The 13827-nt window shown below is 44.1% G+C and overlaps 1 protein-coding gene across 1 annotated transcript in view; it reads right to left on the bottom strand.

Annotated features, from left to right (window-relative positions):
- LOC133023357 (thyroid hormone receptor alpha) overlaps nucleotides 1-13827 on the bottom strand; it is a 60423-nt gene that overhangs the window by 40646 nt on the left and 5950 nt on the right. Inside the window, exon 2 of the mRNA XM_061090380.1 lies at nucleotides 10599-10680. The gene's annotated coding sequence lies outside the window, so the exon portion shown is untranslated. The remainder of the gene's footprint in view (nucleotides 1-10598; nucleotides 10681-13827) is intronic.

Here is a 13827-nt window from a genome sequence, read left to right as displayed (position 1 = left end):
CTGTGAGACACGACTTCACTCACTGGAGATGAAAGATGAAATGTCCCGAAAGCCAATCAGCGTTGAATGAATGAAGGTGGAAGTGACGTGTGCTCAAATGCAAATTAACACATTTCTATAAATTAACCAGTTTCGCAGAATGTGGCTAATTTTCTCCTGTACTGAAATACTAATTGGGACATGTTGTCCTCTGTGTGCTCGGGACCCGGAGGAGTGAGAGAGTTCACGCTGCCTGTGGATCTATTATCAGAACAGGTTTGACTCAACCTGCAGCCAGAGAGCAGGGACAGGAACACCTGCAGGGCTTCAAGAAGAAGAAAGAGAGAGAGTGAATAGAATGATTGAGCCTCAGGACTGTTTAGTGTAGAAACACACAGAGAGACGTTCTCACCGGGTGATGAGGACACGTCAGACGAGAGCAGAGCAGAACTCAGGTTGAAATTATCTGTCAGTGTCAGTTCTGTGGTCTTAGTTAACACCTGTGGTTATATAGTTAAAGTAAACGTATTAACTGTGCTTCATTAAGCAGTTAATGAGATGTGTCTGCTGTGTGAACATGTTGCAGCTGGACTGTGGACACCAGGTGAATCTACAGATATTAGATCATAAATAATATGTGAAAACGTAGCAGAACAGATCCAGAGTGTGATAATAACATTCATCGTCTCATTTTGCTGGTTTCACTTTAACCTTCTGAGGAGATAATTTGTCACTTTTTTATTTGTATCCGTCTGCAGCGCAGCTGGTCAAGTGAGCCGTGAATAAGCATAAAGAAGAGTAGTAATAAAATAAAGGAGAGTTTTCCGAGGCCACTGCTCTGAACTGCAAGTTTTAACCTCGTCCATGCGGTGAATGAAGAGATTCTCATTTTCAGCTTTTCGCGCCGGCGCCTGATGAAGAGAAGCGGCTGGAGTGGAATTGAAAGCGTTTATTGCTCAGCCAGCCTTGCTCAGAAGGTAACTACACACGCTGAAGAGGCTGGAGCACGCCAATAGCACGCCACCAACATGCCACTAACACGCATTCGTCTTCATAAGATCCAGCTCAACACAAATTGATTAATCTAAAACAAGTTCCCTCCATTTGGGTCCAAAACAACAAACACAAAATGGAGATTGATGAATGTTTGCGTGTAGCACAGCGTCACGGATGGATGGAATGAAAAATGAACAAGAGGAAACATTACCCACAATGCCTTGAATGGCGTTCATAAATAATTAGCTTTTATCTTTCCTTTTTTTTTCCTGCTACACGTTTTTTCTTTGGATAACTTCCCTCCTCATATCTCCCTGTTTCATCTCCCTGTGTTCCTCCTTCATCACTCTGTAACCACCTCCTCTCTGGCACTGCAGGGTGTGTGTGTCTGTGTGTGTGTGTGTGTGTGTGTGTGTGTGTGTGTGTGTGTGTGTGTGTAGGATGATGTATGGATGTATTTGCTGCACAAAGGGGGGAGATGTTCTGTCTCTGATTGGCTGAACAGCAGAGACGGACTCTCTCTTCTCTTTTTGGCAGATTGAGCAGAGTTCACTTCTCTCACTTTTCATTTCTCTCCACACCTCCACCCGCTGCTCTTCCTCTTCATCCTCTCCCTCGTGTTCTTCATTCCTTCCAAGGTTCTGCCTGCTAATCTGTCACCATCCTCATTCTTTGTCCCTCCTGCACCGGCACCACTTCCAATCTGTTCATGCTCCCTCCCTCCCCCCCTCTGTCTTGGTCTTGGTTCAACTGCTGGCAAAGCTTACGCCATCCAAGGTCACCTATACCGTGCTCGCAGTCTGACAAGTGGGCTGATGTGTGTGTGCGATAGAGAATTCCTTACATACAACAGCCTTGTCCTCATGCTCAACACACACAACTACCGTGTGCGTGTGCGTGTCTGCCTGTGTGCGTGTGAATAATCCCTTCTGCGTGTGTGTGTGTGTGTTGTTGCCCTAATTCCCTTGCATGTGCATTCCCTGATGCATTTTCCTATACGTCGTGACTGCGCCTGTGCCTGCACGTGATTGGCTGTCCTGGTAATGTACGTGTCTCTGCGTCCATGTGTCCTCGCGTGGCCTGCTTGTGTAACTGTCCCCTGAGGCCGGGCTGGGGGGGCGGTGCTATAGGAGGCTGTGTGCTGTGCACTGAGGAACATGCAGGATCTGCTGCCTGTCTGCACTCACTTACCTCACCACGCAAATATTGACCCTGGACCGGGACACAGATCTACAGAGTGTGAGGTTATAGAACAGGGACATTACAGGCCCGTGTTTGCTTAGTTTGTCACATGCATACATGAGCACATATACACATTAACACGTTTTACAGTGAACTGTGAATGTAATCCACTGAGGACACTTTACAGAGAACATGTGGAGACATGTCTTTTACATTATCATCCATCGTTTAAAATCCTTATTCTAAAAGTAACTTAAGCTGTCAAATAAATATACAAAATACAGACATTACTTCTGATTTATTGGATTGAAGTATGTGGAAGGAATAAATGGAAATTCTTAAGTACAGTACCGTGTTATCATTAATGTCACCGAAGCAGAAATCCTGTAAAACTGACACTGAATGTTCTGCATGTCCCAGTGGAAACGATATTCATCGCTCAATACGTTCACGTGCAGATCTGTATCTTCATAATCTGGCGTCTGAAATGACCCAGGACACATGGGCTGGAGCCACATTTTAAATTAAAATAACTACATATGAAAACATAAATCCAAAAGGTTGAATATGTAAAGAGATGTAGATCCACTGAAGCGCAGCAAGTCTCTGCCTCCATCACCCGATCTAATCAAATCCAAACAGATGAGTTTCATCACCGAGGGTTCAGATCTGTTATTATAAAACATCAGATCTGTAATATGTATATGAATATATAATACAATATAAGATAAGATGATATTCCAGTTGTCAGATGTGTCATTTAAAGCTTCTAGTATCATTTTAAACCGGTGAGCTGAACAGTAAGAGTCTCATCACAGATTCAGTGAATGTTCTCAGTGATTTCTCTGCTGTCACTCGTTCTCTGTGATGCATAGATTATCTGGATGTCACATGAAGCTGTTGGACACTCGTCACCTGCAGGTTTTGAATATGTGGACATATTGAATCCTGAATATGCTTCATGAATATATTTGACGTTATGTATTCCGCCGCCCGCCCAGATTCCTCCCGACTCTCTGAGAGATTCTTCTCAATAGCAGATCAATGCAGCGAAGTGTTTCTCTCCCTTCAAGAGACCAACGAGCCTCTTCACAAGTATCTACACTCACTTGTTAGCTCAGCTCTTCTGCAATCTATTCTCAAAGTGTTGAGCACACTTCAGCCAGGAGCCGACTCTGCAACACATCAGGTGTCGATCACAGCTCGGAACAACGAGACACTTTTCACCAGCTGAACACGATGAAGCTGCTTCGACGAGTCACCAGAGATATGTTTCAAATCGAGACTCAATCGATGGTCTGAGTTATTTCAAATAGATGTAGTTAACTGAGTCTTTACTGAATCGCCCAATCATCATCCAATCATCATCCAATCATATCTCAACCTAACCAGGCACAGCAGACCTGTCAGTCCTTGCTAAAATATAAAAGCAAACATTGAAAGACTTTATTAAATAGTAAGTTTATCCATCAAACATAAAGTGCACACGATAGCAGATAATTAGTTTAGCACCTATGTCTTTAGGCAAAGCATCATGTTCAGGAACAGGATCATCAGCTCCATGGACGTGAGGAGCTGATCAGAAGCTCCTGGTTCATCACACACAGTAAAGACACAACCTGCGCCTGATAAGAACCAATCAGGTGAATGCAATACCAACCAAAACGTAGTCCCAGACTCCTGGGGGGGGGGGTAAGTGACACTGTGGTCATGTACAGTCACATTCAGTTTCTCACGGCTCAGTGCACAGCTGCCACCAGGCCTTCATCGGGGGATTCAGTTCCGAGGATTGTGTTCACTTTGCCGAGGTGTGAGTCCATGAGTCCTGAATGTGTGTTTTTATATTAAATGTCAAATGTGTTGTTGCTGTTTCTGTGTTCGAGTGAAGCTGGGAAGGAAAGAGATGAAGAGAAAACCCTGAGCTGCTGTGGTAATTGGGCATTAGACCTTGTTAGATTTCTAGTATTAAGGCCTAATGTTATTTTAATAAATCTTGAAACTTTGTGGAATTAAAATATATAACGCGAATACAGAAGTACACACTGAGGGTACTTTTACTACAGAGTGTAAGTAAACAAGTCTAAGACACTGTTCCTGAGTCCAGGAGAGCAGAAACTGGTCATTTGTTCTCCAGGTAATTTACAGTGGGTTCACTGGGAACTGGTTTTTCCTCTGACTGGTTTGAAGAATGAACTCTGCTGGTGTTTCTGCTGCAAGACGAGCATCATCTCATCTGGTTGTTTTCCTGCAGAACTAAAGAAAGGAACAAACTTCTTCTTGTGACTGTTTAACACCATGTAGCCCGGAGCAGTTCAGTCTGATGCACAGAACCAGCTGCATCGAGACTGAAACCCAGTAAACAGAACCTCGTACGCAGCTGATACCGAGTCATTCAAAAAGCTTTGATTGGCTTCGATCTCTCGGTCGGTTCAGGACGTCACAACAAAGCGAGACGAGTTCCCCGACATCGTAAGAACCACGACCTTGGAGGACAGGAATTGGGTCTCCCCACAGATGTCCACCGTCACCTTTGACCCCGACCTGACGATGAGGTCATCCCCCGGTCAGCTGCCAGCTGGAGGTTTGACGTTCAACTCAATCATGCAGCATCGTACAGGAGACGGGGGACAACGGGGGGGCGGTGGTGCTGGTGGGTTTTGGGGGGACGCTCCGAGGGGAACAAGGGTTTCCTTGTCTCAGGGCTCGCCCGTGGTGTATGGGCCTCACACCAGATTATCCAAACCTACCCTGCAGAACTCGACCCTTTTCTAAACGAGGCCTGGGACCACAACAGATGAGGGAGCTGCTCAGAGAAGCTGCTTCATTAGAGCTTCATGCTTCTGATTCATGCTTCTCAATATGGTTCTGGAGACGAGCTCGGCGTCCGATCCTGTCCCGGCAACTCTGAGACGGACAGGATGAGTCTGATGAGCACAGACAACTAATGGAACTCACACACAACAAACTTGTGTCCACAAAATAAATTGGCACACAGAGATATACACATGTATAGGGGGGAGGGGCAGGAAAGAAGCATGATACCTAACAGTGTTTTGATTTGGTCAGCGACGTAAGTTTTGGACATGGTGGTGCACACACACACAGACACACACAGACACACACACAAAGTTGCAGCCTGAGTCAGAGTAACACTTCTTGCATTCACACATTCCACCTCAGCCAAGTGTAAAACACTCTATATACATAATCTTTAAACATATATAAAAACAGGTTGTTTGCACAGACTTCACAGACTTTAACTTTCTCCTGAGCAGAAACTCTTTGGTCCAAAACTCGTCCAATTAGCGAAATGAGTGAATTTCTATATGTGTAATTGGTCTTTCTCTTTAAGGCTCATGGCCGAGGATTATAAACAATTTCCTCCATATGACCAGTTGTGCGACAGCCACATCTAAAGCACTGAGACCAAAGCCGCTGAGGAAGCAGCTCTGCCTCTTTGTGTCAGCGCCGGAGATTCTGATTCACAGCTGGAGCGGAACATAAATCACATCACGTCGGAAACGCTGCATCCAGAAGGAAGATGTCACCCTGGGGCCCGCAGGCTTTTATCATCGGCTCTGATCTCCTATATGAACAAGACTGAAAATAAATCAAACACTTTGTTCACATTATTCTGTCTTCAGATCTTTTACCGCAGCCACGGAAATAGCAGCGATGCTTCTGTTGTATAATGCAGATTATGTGACTGACTCAACCAAAACGCCTCTGGAAGAAACTTCTGTTCAGAGACGCTCACAGAATGCTGATGAACTCTTTGGGATTCCCTGGGAATAACATTATGAGGATGCATCTCTATTTTGGCCGATTAAATCCAGACAATGTTACTTAGAGAAAAGACAGTTTGAGCGTGTTACATGATTGTGTTCTTCTTGTGTCGTTCACTTCCTGCTTGTGGGTCTGGAAACGTTTTAATATCCAAACCATCACGAGGACAATTAGGACGTAAGCATGTGGTTGTTTTAAAAGGCTCCAGGGACACACTGGTTAAATGAGACCATTCTGGCATAGTAAGGACTTCACATGAGACATAAGCAAAACAGATGTTCTATTGTTTTGGGTTTTCCACGAGAGAGAGAAACACAGATTCAACGAATCCGAGACACATTCCACATAGGAAGAATCCTGAGTCTCACTCGGGAGGTTTCAGATCTGATCTGATCCATCTTCTCAAGACGTATTAATAATATTTACTCCTCCTACATGTACCCACATCACTAAGTTTTTTGTACTATCCACTCCGGCAGCACAAGAACACTTTCGTACTGACACTGACACAATCACTGTATTCTGTAGCATAAGGTCAGACCCATTCATGTATCTGTAATATGTTGTCCTTAGTTTCTGTGATTTATGTATGTATGTCGGTGAGGTGTATAAGTGTATAAATGTATAAGCTAATGGATAATCTAAATTTCCCACGGGATTAATAAAGTATCCATCAATCTATCTAAGTTACATTGAAATGTCCCTGAGATGAGGAGTCGCTGTCGCACGGGATAGAGACAAACACCTCTGCAGCTCCATATTCACCGAGCTGTTGTTTAAATTACCTGTGACTGAGAGAACCAAGGTCAAAACTATTTCAACGTGCAGTGATCTAAGCAAAAATCTTAATCTTAAAGCTCAGAAAAATTCAAAAATCTAAATGTTAACTCCTCTACAAGCGATTTGACAGGAGCCTTTACCAGCATTTAAAAAAAACGCATTTAAAGCCGCTAACTTCAGGTTAAAGAGGCGTGAGTGTGATCTCTGAGACTCGTCTACAGTAAACCACCTCGGACCTTTGCATATGGATTCAGGATGTGATAATGCATGTACAGCCAGACTGGAGGAGGCAAGCAGAGGAAGGATTGGGCTGGACAGGAAGCGTCTGCATTAGAGAGGCCATTAGGCCGTGGCTGCTAACGCCGTGAGCTGGTGGATCAGCGGAGGAGGAAGACATCTCTGAGTCCGTCTCCAGCTCAGTCGGCTCCACGCTGCTGGACGACGGGTGAATCGGCTGCAGAGCGTCTGACTGCAGGATGCTCTACGAGCTGTGGGAATAATTGGACAGTGCACGAGGCCGTGGGGGGGGGGGGGGGGGTCGAGCGCTTTGCCTGGAGATGGACAAACCCCTCAGTGTCTAGGTAATTAGCACGGCCATTAGGGAGCCAGGGTTTATTTTTATCAGCGGTAAATCATATTCCATAACCTTTAACAGCTTTTGTGGCTTAGAGCCAAATGTATGCAGATCTTTTTTTTTTTTTGGAGTGTCTCATAACTGAAGTAAAACAAACAGTTTAAATGAAAAGTAGATTCAAACTAAACTGCTCATGACAACTCACCGCCGCTGTTATGTAGGTTAATGCATTTTCTGCCTTTGGGTCGCTCGTGTACTCGCGTGTGTTCATGGACGACCAACGACCAAAATCATTTATGCAACATTTAGAAGACTGTATAATTTAGGCCGAGGGGGGGGTGGGGGGGGGTTGCATCCTACAGCACATGTTCGTGGCTCTGAGAGGGTTGAACGCCCACTGGCCCAGAAACACTTTCGGATGAGTGACGTGAACTCACCATGAACTGAGGGTTTCAGGGTTTTTTTTTTTAGATCCCACAAAAACTCCACAACACGAACTTCACACTCAAGCAAACTGTTTAAGTAAAACTGCAACGTGTGATGACATAACTGCTGCGATATGATCAAACCATGGAAGACAACTGGTGAACTCGCTGAACTCTCATGGTGGTTCGCTCCATGTCTCAGCTGATCGAGAAATGAAATCCAGTGTTTACCGTTAATTATCTGATCCTAAATTAATAGAAAATTTGAAAATAAAACACGTTGGATTCGGTAGATCAGGAATATTCTTTTTATCAAAACCTTTATTTAAATGTCTGCACCTTAGCACCGCACGTGCCCATAACTCTGTTAATGTATATTTTTTATTCTATTTTATTCTATTTTTTTTTTTATTCTATTTTGTTATATATTGTTGTTTTATGTTCAGTGCATCTTCAACATTGAAGAGTTTGCTGGTTTCCTTCTTTATTGGTTCTATGAGCTGCACCTGACTAGCTGAGACCAAGGCAATTTCCTGTATGTGCAAACATAGTTGGCAAATAAAAGAATTCTGATCTGATTCTGATGTGTTTATCGTTCACATTAACATTCAATTTCTTCTTCTTGCTGCAGGAAAGCTCAACCAGTTTTATTTTATCTATTTTACTTTGGATATTTCCCACATATCATTGTACAATTGAAGGTTATGCACTTTACTGAAGTGGCTTAAATAAATAAAAGCCTGGTTCTTAAACTCTTGCCCGACCCTGTCCTCCAGATAGAAGCATCACACCATGTGGTGCAGCTGCAGCTTCTCAGCTCAGACGTCGCATGTGAGGGAATCAGGACGATGTGAACTCGGCCTGGAAGCGAGTCCTGAACATGTGTTGGAGCGTCTGAGCATCCAGGGAACTGACGAGTGTGGAGATGATTTGGGCTGCGTGAGACATGAAGTTATTTCAAATCCAATCACGTCTTCCCTCACGTCACAATACGTCCTGTCATGTTGCATCAGGTCAGGGCGTCGACAGCACAGATCTCAGAGTCCCACGGCTTTCTCCACATTCACCCAGCGGGGGGGGTAATAACGCCATACAAGGATGATCTATTGTCCGTGCATTTCTCTCACAGCAGGGGGGGGCAGCACTTTACAGTCAACACACACTCACACACTTCTTCTGCACTGCTAATTTAAGACCTGGGGAACCCGTGAGAGTTCTTCTGCTGCAGAGATCGAATGAATGAGCCGATTATTTTACTAGATTAAACATTACAGGTGTGAAGAAGAAAAGTAAACAACAGTGATGAACTCTGCACATGGAGAGAATTACAAACATTTAAATAATGCCCATAAGGAAGAGTTTAAAACCAAAACCTTCATTCAGGAGGAAAAATCTGCTAATAAATAATCATGTGACTTTTTGTCGTGATAATTATTGATATTTATTAATTAAATCTTGATATAACTTTTGTTGTATCTTCCAGACAGCTTTGGGGTTTCTGTCGATAACGGTGCTAAAGTGATACTTTTACAACGATGCTTGATCCTAAACTCGATAACAATGATAACTTTTTTATTGTTAAGGTCTAAATGTTAAAACATATAGGTATGTTAAGTTTAAACTATACTTTTCTTAAATATACAAATAAAAGTAAGTGCACACATCCCAGAGTTGGGATCCTTTCTCCAGAAATACAGTCTAAGAAGTGAGTTTGATGAAGCTACTTGGTTGTAGTTGTGTTGTGTTGTGTTGTGTTGTGTTGGGTTAGGGAGACAAGCTGCTGCTCATGTCCACAGGTTCAAGTAACAGAACTGCTGTGATGTACTCAGAGTGTAGCAGGGGTCGAGGTGACTTGACACTTTGTGTTTTAAAAGGGTCATTGTTGCCTAATCCAGCTTCACAGGTCAATAAAGGATTTGTTGTGTGTTTCACATGAATAACACAAATACACTCAGTTACATAAGAAGTAATGCACAGTATTTATGCTTGAGCCTATTTACGCACATTCTTGATATAAATCTTTTGGGGGTTTTGTTTCCCTCTAACTCCTCAGTTTATTCAGGAAGATTTTCTACAAAAACCAAAACTAAAAATATGTATTTTCTGACTACCGTGATCAGAAGGAAACTTCAGCTTCTGGTTTGATGCGTTTGACACAAATCAGTATTCACCACAGTCGGCAGGAACATGAGGGTTTGAGCAAGTTACTTATGCTCCGATACACAGTGTACGAATTCTTGTTGGAAAAAAATGTGTCAAAACATGGGAAAGGGTCTAATAAGCTCATGTCAATGCACGTCTGCCTTTTCTAATTAAAGCCTCACGAGGAGAACTTCCTGAGGCAGAAGCCTGGAGCTGCTCGTCTGTGGAGACTCTCTCTCTTCTCTCACCTTGTGGTTGTGTAGCGGCGGCGCCCTGCAGGCTCCACACAATCATCTCACTCACTCACAAACTGCTGATTTCACTTCCGCTCTCTGGAATCCACAGTCTGCCAGCGACCGGGTCACAGATGTGCAGCAGGTAAACAAACCGAAGCTGCATCAGATGACACCGCTGAGATTTTTCAATTAGTGTGTGTCTGTGTGCGTTTCTCTACTCAGCCCCCAGTTTCTTCTTTCTTCGACACAACTTGTGAGTCACTGTACATGTCACCTCTGCAGATTTTTCAATTAGCATAATTTAGCATGGTTCCAGCACTTATTCATAATTATGTAAATTACCGTCATCTCAAAACAATTTTACAGCCGAATAAGATTCAGAAAGTCACGGGAGGAGCCGAGTGAATACCAGGAGCTTTGATTGAAAACCATCTGTGCGTTAACTTCCACTGCTCTGGAGCGGGCGGGGGGGGGGGGGGTTTGAGGAGGTGAACCAACCTGCTGCTGTGACCACAGAGTCCGGCCTCCTTCTCCCACACGACCATCGGACAGCGGCACGTCTTCAAGGGAACAAGGAACTCTGGAAGGAAACAGAAGAAAACATCTTGTGTGAAAATATGACATTTGACTCTTTTCATCAATGAATATATTTGATCATGTTTTCTTATTTGACGTCATCATTTAACAACATGATGCTGATGAAATACTTTGTGATTCGTCCGAATACTTTAAATTCGTGTCTCTATCGGCTTCAGACGCTGAGAAATTAAAATAATTTGTAAACGTTAGAGAACTCAGGTTTCACGTGATGTATTTCAAACAACGCTGAGGTTATGGAATGAGTTTTATTTCAGACATGGCAGAAAAAATCTAACTTAAGGTGTTTGTGTAATCATGGTTGTCACAGACGTTAGCTTTAGCAGGCGTTAGCTTCAGCCGCCGTTAGCTTTAGCCGCTACCAGGTCGTCTGTTCGGTTCAAACTGTTTCAGACGATCTAGACGAGAAATATACAATTTGCTGTAATGTAAAGTCAAATCAAATCAAATCAAACTGTTCCCTCGGCGCTCGGAGGCAGGATTACACCTTCGAGTTCAGAGGTGAGACTCACTGAAGTCTGAATGGTACCGACCTGTTGGCTCCTTATTGATTCTGCCTCATTACCAGTTTGACAATCACCAGGGGAAACCAGCACTTCCAGTTTGAAATCACTTCCAGAGATTCGGCTTTGTTGCTATTTGCAGCCTTGTTGGTTTCTCCTGTGACTCTGAGCATCGAGTCCAATGAAACACTGACTGTTAAATAATGTGAAGCTGCACAACATATGGGACAGTGTGTGTGTGTCCTTGATAAGCTGATTTAGTTTAAATGAAAGGGGAGGGGGGGGGGGTCTGAATGTCCAGACTGTTTATAAGAGGGTCAACTTGAGCCTCAAGTCAGATCACATGGTTCTGATTCCAGGTGGAGTTTCCGTCTTCCAGTGGAATATCGGCTGCTGGCCTGGAACTAGTGAGATTAATGAAAAACCCAGAACCAGTTAATCCAGCAGCCGGTGAACTGGTGGCTGTGAGTGAAGCCGCTGGTGAATCCTCCACCAGGACTAAACAAACCTGGTGCTGACCCGAGTCCGACCTTCACTCTGACTGTGTGTGGGTTCCACCTGATAGTCTGGACTAACTACTTAGTCACTTCTCTGACCTCAGACTGAGACAATTAAGCCTGTTCTATTCTTTGCAAATTAACATAAACTGTGTGACGTCAGAAACTGGGAAATGATTTGAAATGAGAAAGATAATCACAAACTCATCAGATAAGAAATCCTCCTTTAATTCACTCATCAGGCACAGATTCCATTTGATAGTCAGTTATCTTGTTATCTCTATTATCCACTATGAATTTAATAGTTTCAGGGTTTGGGGCTTTTTATGGAATGATATTATATACAAGTCGTGATATGTTGATATGTTAAGACATCAGCAGCACTAAGACGTCTGCTGTGGTAAGAAGAGCCCGACTGATTTATCCTTTAGCCGAAAGAAATCACAGACATAACGGAGTCAACATTTATTTGCCTCTTGGCGTCTATATGAAGTTTGCATATGATTTTAACGCGTTTAACTTGATAGATTTGGAGGATTTAAATATGGTTGGACTAGCAGACTGCTCGGCCTCTGTGACATTTCCTTTCTTTTCCGAACTCTGACCCTAGAAGCCTCAGACTGCCCCCCCACCTCCATGTGCTCCCGGCTCAATAACTCGTATCTGATCAGAAAAATAAAGAAAAACAATAAGAGCGATGCTAATACGCAGCTGATGAAATTCATCAGACGGAGCTCAGTGCAGGTCCTCTCTGTCGGAGGCTTCCAGGAGGAGTGGGGGGGGGGACATGACCTTTACTGCGCCTCCCTTTACTTCAGCCTCCTTCTGTCTCTCCTGATCTTGATTCCCTCGGCAGCGTCCCGTCTCCCCCCCCCCCATCTGCCCCATCTCGCTCAGATGTTCAGAACAGCACGATGCCAGAAAAATATTCTTTTTAAAGTCACTGCGTGAGCTTTTCTGTACCCCCCCCCCACCCCCCCCGAGGGGAGCAGCAAAGGGCTCGACCTCTCGGCTGCGGTTCATTCTGAGCAGGGAGTCCGTCCTCTTAATGTATCCCTGGACCACTTCCTGTTGTGGCCACTCCCGACGCCTTGGTTCCTTTCTCCGTAGGACAGAGTACATGTGTGTGTACTGCACAGAGTACATGTGTGTGTGCACAGAGTACGTGTGTGTGTGGGGGGGTGTGTGTGTTGCACGGTGCACAGAGGACATGTGAGAGAGAGAATCCTCCCTGGAGGGTGGGAGATTGTTATGAAGTCTTTCTCTCATCTCACTGAAGCAGTTTTTTTTTTGTCTTCCTCTTTTATCCGCTAACACAATACAAGGCTCCTGAGGGAAGCTGCTGGAAGTGAGAGAGACTTCACAGCAGCGGCGCCGGGGACGAGGGAGGAGCCTAACACAGCATCACTTCAATACAATAACAAGATATTCAGGAATCAAATTAATAACACTGGATTTTCTTCTGAACAGGACTCATTGCACTTTAGTGAGCAGCTCAGAGAGGTAATGGACGCTCCAGTTCCACGCTTCAACTCGACTGAACGGCCAATGGGGCCTTCAGACTTTCTCATCATGGCCAACTTCAGCTCTGTTGCTAGGCAACAGCAATAAGGGCGGGACGAGTTGATGACTCCGCTCATGGTAATGGACCGTCTCGTTTGGGTTTGGCCTTCAAGGTCCATGTGGCCCAGGAAGGAGGTGGACTTCCTCACATCAACTCTCATACTCTCATCGACCCCGAGCTCCAATAAACCAAGTGAACACTCCCTCCCCCCCCCCCCCCCCAGCACCAAACAGCTGGGGAACACAGTCGAGCACTAAGCAGCTAAAGAGGCAGGTATTTCCCTACAGAGCTAAAATAGATTGAATATTAGATTTGCCAGACACATGATTCCAAATGAATTAAAATGGACAGTGGGCGCCATTATTCTGTCGAGAGCCTCCAGATTCACTCAAACACATCCTGTATTGATAAGGTTATATATATTTTTATTACACTATTAAACTACACTCTACAAAGACTTTCCTTAAGTGTTTTTTATTGGTTTATTTTGAAAATGCAGCAACGTGAGGCTCGGTAACATGAAAATCTCTCTTGATTTGATGAATTGATGAATACTGTGGTGTGGC

This window comes from Limanda limanda, chromosome 17 (assembly GCF_963576545.1).
Source record: "Limanda limanda chromosome 17, fLimLim1.1, whole genome shotgun sequence".
NCBI lineage: Eukaryota > Metazoa > Chordata > Actinopteri > Pleuronectiformes > Pleuronectidae > Limanda > Limanda limanda.
This window is presented reverse-complemented; position numbering and strand designations above follow the sequence as displayed.